The sequence below is a fragment of the Sturnus vulgaris genome, unplaced genomic scaffold, assembly GCF_052056855.1.
Source record: "Sturnus vulgaris isolate bStuVul1 unplaced genomic scaffold, bStuVul1.hap1 Scaffold_156, whole genome shotgun sequence".
NCBI lineage: Eukaryota > Metazoa > Chordata > Aves > Passeriformes > Sturnidae > Sturnus > Sturnus vulgaris.
In genome coordinates, this window is record NW_028276073.1 from 87501 (window position 1) to 96873 (window position 9373).

The following is a 9373-nucleotide window of genomic DNA, read 5'->3' on the forward strand; positions in this document are numbered from 1 at the left end:
GACCTGTTGCCCTCTGCCGGCCGTCTTTCCGGCTGGCCTAATGCTGGGTAGACCTGTTGCCCTCGGCCGGCCCTGGTACCGGCCGGCATAATGCTGGGTAGACCTGTTGCCCTCGGCCGGTCTTTGTCTCTGGCCGCCCGCGGCGTGGTAGTCCTGTTACCGTCGGCCGGCCTTGCAGCCCGGCCGCCGCGCGATGGCGCCCCGTCTCTTCCATCGGACGCGCGGCCCCCTTGTCGTCTCTGCAGCGGCGAGCACGCCTTCGGCGGTCGGCCTGCACGTCCGGCATGACCGCGGGCACTGGCAGCCCAGCAGGCAGCCCTGCTCTCGCGTCTTCTTCCCCCCGGCGAAAGGCGGGGCGTGAAGGCGGGCGACTTTCGGTCCCAGCCGTGCCCAGGTGTCCCTGCCGGCTCCGTGCGCCAGCATCCACTGGCGAGCTCCGCCGGCCTCTTCCCCAGCCGCGGCCCCTGTCCGCTCCGCCGTCATGGTGCCGGCACCCCACTTCCCCAAGCGCTCCCCGACAGGAGCAGGCAGCGTTGTCGCGCCCCCTCCCCGTGCTCGAATGGACCGCGGCCCTGCTCCGGGCTTCATTTCTGCAGCGCGCTCGCTCGCTCGCTCGCTCGCGCGCTCCCTCCCTCCCCCCCCCCCTCCCCCCTCCCCCCGGCCGCCCACCCGCCGCGCTGCGCCCTGCCGCAGGCTTGAGCGGCGCCGGGGCGGAGGAGGAAGGAACGCCACCAAAGCAAAAGGCTCCGAGGAAAGCTGAACAGAGAGCTTCTTTGACCAGGGACAGACGGCGCCAATCATTCCCGCCGCCATCCCTGCTTGTGCACCAGGCTCTCCGCCTGCCGACCTCGGCATCAGCCTCCGCCGCCGCCGTGTAAAACTGCCCGGTGGGACCGTGGGCGGGGGCAGGAAGAGGCTGAAAGTGCTGCCAGGGAGGCTGATGGCGGAGGGCGGGGTCGCCCCCAACCGACAATGGGCAGGGCCCCGAGGCAGTCTGAAAGCGCTGCCAGGGAGGCTGATGGCGGAGGGCGGGGTCGCCCCCAACCGACAATGGGCAGGGCACGAGACCGTCTGAAAGCGCTGCCAGGGAGGCTGAGGGCGGGGGGCGGGGCGCCCCAACCGACAATGGGCAGGGCCCGAGGCAGTCTGAAAGCGCTGCCAGGGAGGCTGAGGGCGGGGGGCGGGGCGCCCCCAGCCGACAATGGGCAGGGGCCCGAGAGAGTCTGAAAGCGCTGCCAGGGAGGCTGACGGCGGGGGCAGGGCGCCCCCAGCCGACAATGGGCAGGGGCGGGGAAAGTCCTGAAAGCGCTGCATGGGAGGTTGATGGCGGAGGGCGGGCTCGCCCCAGCGTTAATGGGTGGCTGCGGAAGACGGGGCAGGACAGGGAGAGGGCAGGCGGCTTCGTGCCGGCCCCGGGCGCCTCGACAGCGAGCCCTCACGGCCCCCCAAACCCGCGCCGAGGCCCCAAGAGCTCTGCAGACCTTCCGCGGAAGAACCGGCCCGAAAGCGGCCACCCGCTTGCCGACGGCGGCGCCGGTCGCCTCGATGCAGCCGCCTCCGTGGGGCGGGAAGGGGCAGGGCGAGTTGTGCCAGGGCGCGGCGGCTTTGGGCCGAGTTTCGCTGCACGTACGTGCTTCCCCTGGCTGTGCTGCGGCCCGTGAGGTTCTGTTTTGTGGGGGGGGGGGGGCTCTGTAGGTAGGGTCTCTGGGGGACGGGGGAGGAGGCGTGGGGTAGGGAGGACGCCGTTTGGGGGGGTCAGTGTGTCAGCAGGGCGAGAACCGGGCACAGGCCCTCCGTCAGCTCGGCTGTGGGCCCAAAGGGATCACAAATAAGATTTGGCAAGAGTTTTGTTTTCCGGAAAAGATTTTCTTTCCGAGTAAATAGAAGAGGCAATCATTCAAAAAAGGCAAAGAGGAAATGAAACAAATCAAATCAAATCAAAACAAAACAAAACAAAACAAAACAAAACGAAATAAAATAAAATAATAAAATGAAATGAAAAGAAATGAAATGAAATGATGAAATAAAATGTTGTCGAAAATATGTCTTGGTCTTGAAATCGATTCTGCCGGGCGGGGCAAGGCTGCTGGAGCACTTGGGCTCCGGAGCGTTAAGAGGCTGTGGGGTTTCCCCGGCTCCGAGATGGTACAAGGATGCCTCGTCTACCCGGATCCGCGAAACGTGGCCCGTCCCGCGGCGGCCAGGTCGACGCGGCTCCGGGGCCGGTGGCGTGGGACCGCCGTCGCCGGCGAAGGCGCAGCGGCGGCGGCCGTGGCCGCGACGACCAGGTCTACACGACTCCGGGAAACTTGGCCGGTCCCGCGGCGGCCAGGTCTACTGGGCTCCGGGATGGGCGGCCGCCGTGGCCGCGGCGACCAGGTCTACCCGCCTCCGGGACCGGCGGCGTGGGTCCGCCGTCGAGGGCGAGGGCGCTGCGACGGCCGCGGCGACCGGGTCTACCTAGCTCCGGTGCGACCCGGGCTGCGTGCAGCATGGCGAAGGTAGACCTGTGGTCCGCATCACGGCGTGGGCAGACCTGGTGTCCGCAGCATGGAGCGGGTAGACATGTTGTCCGCCGCATGGAGTGGGTAGACCTGTTGTCCGCGTAATGGAGTAGTTAGACCTGGTGTCCGCAGCTTGGAGTGGGTAGACCTGTTGCCCGCAGCAAGCCGTGGGTAGACCTGTTGTCCGCAGCAAGCCGTGGGTAGACCTGGTGTCCGCAGCATGCCCTGGGTAGACCTGGTGTCCGCAGCTTGGTAGACCTGTTGCCCGTTTCATGGCTGGGTAGACCTGGTGTCCGCAGCAAGCCGTGGGTAGACCTGGTGTCCGCAGCTTGGTAGACCTGTTGCCCGATTCATGGCTGGGTAGACCTGTTGTCCGCAGCATTGAGTTGGTAGACCTGGTGTCCGCAGCATGCCCTGGGTAGACCTGGTGTCCGCAGCTTGGTAGACCTGTTGCCCGTTTCATGGCTGGGTAGACCTGTTGTCCGCAGCATTGAGTTGGTAGACCTGGTGTCCGCAGCATGCCCTGGGTAGACCTGGTGTCCGCAGCTTGGTAGACCTGTTGCCCGTTTCATGGCTGGGTAGACCTGGTGTCCGCAGCAAGCCGTGAGTAGACCTGTTGCCCGTTTCATGGCTGGGTAGACCTGGTGTCCGCAGCATGACCTGGGTAGACCTGGTGTCCGCAGCTTGGTAGACCTGTTGCCCGTTTCATGGCTGGGTAGACCTGGTGTCCGCAGCAAGCCGTGGGTAGACCTGGTGTCCGGAGCTTGGTAGACCTGTTGCCCGATTCATGCCTGGGTAGACCTGTTGTCCGCAGCATTGAGTGGGTAGACCTGGTGTCCGCAGCATGCCCTGGGTAGACCTGGTGTCCGCAGCTTGGTAGACCTGTTGCCCGTTTCATAGCTGGGTAGACCTGGTGTCCGCAGCTTGGTAGACCTGTTGCCCGTTTCATGGCTGGGTAGACCTGGTGTCCGCAGCAAGCCGTGAGTAGACCTGTTGCCCGTTTCATGGCTGGGTAGACCTGGTGTCCGCAGCATGCCCTGGGTAGACCTGGTGTCCGCAGCTTGGTAGACCTGTTGCCCGTTTCATGGCTGGGTAGACCTGTTGTCCGCAGCAAGCCGTGAGTAGACCTGTTGCCCGTTTCATGGCTGGGTAGACCTGTTGTCCGCAGCATGCCCTGGGTAGACCTGGTGTCCGCAGCTTGGTAGACCTGTTGCCCGTTTCATGGCTGGGTAGACCTGGTGTCCGCAGCAAGCCGTGGGTAGACCTGCTGCCCGTTTCATGGCTGGGTAGACCTGGTGTCCGCAGCAAGCCGTGGGTAGACCTGGTGTCCGCAGCTTGGTAGACCTGTTGCCCGTTTCATGGCTGGGTAGACCTGTTGTCCGCAGCATTGAGTTGGTAGACCTGGTGTCCGCTACATACCCTGGGTAGACCTGGTGTCCGCAGCTTGGTAGACCTGTTGCCCGTTTCATGGCTGGGTAGACCTGGTGTCCGCAGCATTGAGATGGTAGACCTGTTGCCCGTTTCATGGCTGGGTAGACCTGTTGTCCGCAGCTTGGTAGACCTGTTGCCCGATTCATGGCTGGGTAGACCTGGTGTCCGCAGCAAGCCGTGAGTAGACCTGTTGCCCGTTTCATGGCTGGGTAGACCTGGTGTCCGCAGCATGCCCTGGGTAGACCTGTTGTCCGCAGCTTGGTAGACCTGTTGCCCGTTTCATGGCTGGGTAGACCTGGTGTCCGCAGCAAGCCGTGAGTAGACCTGTTGCCCGTTTCATGGCTGGGTAGACCTGTTGTCCGCAGCATGCCCTGGGTAGACCTGGTGTCCGCAGCTTGGTAGACCTGTTGCCCGTTTCATGGCTGGGTAGACCTGGTGTCCGCAGCAAGCCGTGGGTAGACCTGGTGTCCGCAGCTTGGTAGACCTGTTGCCCGTTTCATGGCTGGGTAGACCTGTTGTCCGCAGCATTGAGTTGGTAGACCTGTTGCCCGTTTCATGGCTGGGTAGACCTGGTGTCCGCAGCTTGGTAGACCTGTTGCCCGTTTCATGGCTGGGTAGACCTGGTGTCCGCAGCAAGCCGTGGGTAGACCTGGTGTCCGGAGCTTGGTAGACCTGTTGCCCGATTCATGCCTGGGTAGACCTGTTGTCCGCAGCAAGCCGTGGGTAGACCTGGTGTCCGCAGCATGCCCTGGGTAGACCTGGTGTCCGCAGCTTGGTAGACCTGTTGCCCGATTCATGCCTGGGTAGACCTGTTGTCCGCAGCATTGAGTGGGTAGACCTGGTGTCCGCAGCATGCCCTGGGTAGACCTGGTGTCCGCAGCTTGGTAGACCTGTTGCCCGTTTCATGGCTGGGTAGACCTGTTGTCCGCAGCAAGCCGTGAGTAGACCTGTTGCCCGTTTCATGGCTGGGTAGACCTGGTGTCCGCAGCAAGCCGTGGGTAGACCTGGTGTCCGCAGCTTGGTAGACCTGTTGCCCGATTCATGGCTGGGTAGACCTGTTGTCCGCAGCATTGAGTTGGTAGACCTGGTGTCCGCAGCATGCCCTGGGTAGACCTGGTGTCCGCAGCTTGGTAGACCTGTTGCCCGTTTCATGGCTGGGTAGACCTGTTGTCCGCAGCATTGAGTTGGTAGACCTGTTGTCCGCAGCAAGCCGTGGGTAGACCTGGTGTCCGCAGCTTGGTAGACCTGTTGCCCGTTTCATGGCTGGGTAGACCTGGTGTCCGCAGCAAGCCGTGAGTAGACCTGTTGCCCGTTTCATGGCTGGGTAGACCTGGTGTCCGCAGCATGACCTGGGTAGACCTGGTGTCCGCAGCTTGGTAGACCTGTTGCCCGTTTCATGGCTGGGTAGACCTGGTGTCCGCAGCAAGCCGTGGGTAGACCTGGTGTCCGGAGCTTGGTAGACCTGTTGCCCGATTCATGCCTGGGTAGACCTGTTGTCCGCAGCATTGAGTGGGTAGACCTGGTGTCCGCAGCATGCCCTGGGTAGACCTGGTGTCCGCAGCTTGGTAGACCTGTTGCCCGTTTCATAGCTGGGTAGACCTGGTGTCCGCAGCTTGGTAGACCTGTTGCCCGTTTCATGGCTGGGTAGACCTGGTGTCCGCAGCAAGCCGTGAGTAGACCTGTTGCCCGTTTCATGGCTGGGTAGACCTGGTGTCCGCAGCATGCCCTGGGTAGACCTGGTGTCCGCAGCTTGGTAGACCTGTTGCCCGTTTCATGGCTGGGTAGACCTGTTGTCCGCAGCAAGCCGTGAGTAGACCTGTTGCCCGTTTCATGGCTGGGTAGACCTGTTGTCCGCAGCATGCCCTGGGTAGACCTGGTGTCCGCAGCTTGGTAGACCTGTTGCCCGTTTCATGGCTGGGTAGACCTGGTGTCCGCAGCAAGCCGTGGGTAGACCTGCTGCCCGTTTCATGGCTGGGTAGACCTGGTGTCCGAAGCAAGCCGTGGGTAGACCTGGTGTCCGCAGCTTGGTAGACCTGTTGCCCGTTTCATGGCTGGGTAGACCTGTTGTCCGCAGCATTGAGTTGGTAGACCTGGTGTCCGCTACATACCCTGGGTAGACCTGGTGTCCGCAGCTTGGTAGACCTGTTGCCCGTTTCATGGCTGGGTAGACCTGGTGTCCGCAGCATTGAGATGGTAGACCTGTTGCCCGTTTCATGGCTGGGTAGACCTGTTGTCCGCAGCTTGGTAGACCTGTTGCCCGATTCATGGCTGGGTAGACCTGGTGTCCGCAGCAAGCCGTGAGTAGACCTGTTGCCCGTTTCATGGCTGGGTAGACCTGGTGTCCGCAGCATGCCCTGGGTAGACCTGTTGTCCGCAGCTTGGTAGACCTGTTGCCCGTTTCATGGCTGGGTAGACCTGGTGTCCGCAGCAAGCCGTGAGTAGACCTGTTGCCCGTTTCATGGCTGGGTAGACCTGTTGTCCGCAGCATGCCCTGGGTAGACCTGGTGTCCGCAGCTTGGTAGACCTGTTGCCCGTTTCATGGCTGGGTAGACCTGGTGTCCGCAGCAAGCCGTGGGTAGACCTGGTGTCCGCAGCTTGGTAGACCTGTTGCCCGTTTCATGGCTGGGTAGACCTGTTGTCCGCAGCATTGAGTTGGTAGACCTGTTGCCCGTTTCATGGCTGGGTAGACCTGGTGTCCGCAGCTTGGTAGACCTGTTGCCCGTTTCATGGCTGGGTAGACCTGGTGTCCGCAGCAAGCCGTGGGTAGACCTGGTGTCCGGAGCTTGGTAGACCTGTTGCCCGATTCATGCCTGGGTAGACCTGTTGTCCGCAGCAAGCCGTGGGTAGACCTGGTGTCCGCAGCATGCCCTGGGTAGACCTGGTGTCCGCAGCTTGGTAGACCTGTTGCCCGATTCATGCCTGGGTAGACCTGTTGTCCGCAGCATTGAGTGGGTAGACCTGGTGTCCGCAGCATGCCCTGGGTAGACCTGGTGTCCGCAGCTTGGTAGACCTGTTGCCCGTTTCATGGCTGGGTAGACCTGTTGTCCGCAGCAAGCCGTGAGTAGACCTGTTGCCCGTTTCATGGCTGGGTAGACCTGGTGTCCGCAGCATGCCCTGGGTAGACCTGGTGTCCGCAGCTTGGTAGACCTGTTGCCCGATTCATGGCTGGGTAGACCTGGTGTCCGCAGCATTGAGTTGGTAGACCTGGTGTCCGCAGCATGCCCTGGGTAGACCTGGTGTCCGCAGCTTGGTAGACCTGTTGCCCGTTTCATGGCTGGGTAGACCTGTTGTCCGCAGCATTGAGTTGGTAGACCTGGTGTCCGCAGCATGCCCTGGGTAGACCTGGTGTCCGCAGCTTGGTAGACCTGTTGCCCGTTTCATGGCTGGGTAGACCTGGTGTCCGCAGCATGCCCTGGGTAGACCTGGTGTCCGCAGCTTGGTAGACCTGTTGCCCGTTTCATGGCTGGGTAGACCTGTTGTCCGCAGCAAGCCGTGGGTAGACCTGGTGTCCGCAGCTTGGTAGACCTGTTGCCCGATTCATGGCTGGGTAGACCTGTTGTCCGCAGCATTGAGTTGGTAGACCTGGTGTCCGCAGCATGCCCTGGGTAGACCTGGTGTCCGCAGCTTGGTAGACCTGTTGCCCGTTTCATAGCTGGGTAGACCTGGTGTCCGCAGCTTGGTAGACCTGTTGCCCGTTTCATGGCTGGGTAGACCTGGTGTCCGCAGCAAGCCGTGAGTAGACCTGTTGCCCGTTTCATGGCTGGGTAGACCTGGTGTCCGCAGCATGCCCTGGGTAGACCTGGTGTCCGCAGCTTGGTAGACCTGTTGCCCGTTTCATGGCTGGGTAGACCTGTTGTCCGCAGCAAGCCGTGAGTAGACCTGTTGCCCGTTTCATGGCTGGGTAGACCTGTTGTCCGCAGCATGCCCTGGGTAGACCTGGTGTCCGCAGCTTGGTAGACCTGTTGCCCGTTTCATGGCTGGGTAGACCTGGTGTCCGCAGCAAGCCGTGGGTAGACCTGCTGCCCGTTTCATGGCTGGGTAGACCTGGTGTCCGCAGCAAGCCGTGGGTAGACCTGGTGTCCGCAGCTTGGTAGACCTGTTGCCCGTTTCATGGCTGGGTAGACCTGTTGTCCGCAGCATTGAGTTGGTAGACCTGGTGTCCGCTACATACCCTGGGTAGACCTGGTGTCCGCAGCTTGGTAGACCTGTTGCCCGTTTCATGGCTGGGTAGACCTGGTGTCCGCAGCATTGAGATGGTAGACCTGTTGCCCGTTTCATGGCTGGGTAGACCTGTTGTCCGCAGCTTGGTAGACCTGTTGCCCGATTCATGGCTGGGTAGACCTGGTGTCCGCAGCAAGCCGTGAGTAGACCTGTTGCCCGTTTCATGGCTGGGTAGACCTGGTGTCCGCAGCATGCCCTGGGTAGACCTGTTGTCCGCAGCTTGGTAGACCTGTTGCCCGTTTCATGGCTGGGTAGACCTGTTGTCCGCAGCAAGCCGTGAGTAGACCTGTTGCCCGTTTCATGGCTGGGTAGACCTGTTGTCCGCAGCATGCCCTGGGTAGACCTGGTGTCCGCAGCTTGGTAGACCTGTTGCCCGTTTCATGGCTGGGTAGACCTGGTGTCCGCAGCAAGCCGTGGGTAGACCTGGTGTCCGCAGCTTGGTAGACCTGTTGCCCGTTTCATGGCTGGGTAGACCTGTTGTCCGCAGCAAGCCGTGGGTAGACCTGGTGTCCGCAGCATGCCCTGGGTAGACCTGGTGTCCGCAGCTTGGTAGACCTGTTGCCCGTTTCATGGCTGGGTAGACCTGGTGTCCGCAGCAAGCCGTGGGTAGACCTGGTGTCCGCAGCTTGGTAGACCTGTTGCCCGTTTCATGGCTGGGTAGACCTGTTGTCCGCAGCATTGAGTTGGTAGACCTGGTGTCCGCAGCAAGCCGTGGGTAGACCTGGTGTCCGCAGCATGCCCTGGGTAGACCTGGTGTCCGCAGCTTGGTAGACCTGTTGCCCGTTTCATGCCTGGGTAGACCTGTTGTCCGCAGCAAGCCGTGGGTAGACCTGGTGTCCGCAGCATGCCCTGGGTAGACCTGGTGTCCGCAGCTTGGTAGACCTGTTGCCCGTTTCATGGCTGGGTAGACCTGTTGTCCGCTGCAAGCCGTGAGTAGACCTGTTGCCAGTTTCATGGCTGGGTAGACCTGGTGTCCGCAGCATGCCCTGGGTAGACCTGGTGTCCGCAGCTGGGTAGACCTGTTGCCCGTTTCATGGCTGGGTAGACCTGGTGTCCGCAGCAAGCCGTGGGTAGACCTGGTGTCCGCAGCATGCCCTGGGTAGACCTGGTGTCCGCAGCTTGGTAGACCTGTTGCCCGTTTCATGGCTGGGTAGACCTGGTGTCCGCAGCAAGCCGTGAGTAGACCTGTTGCCCGTTTCATGGCTGGGTAGACCTGG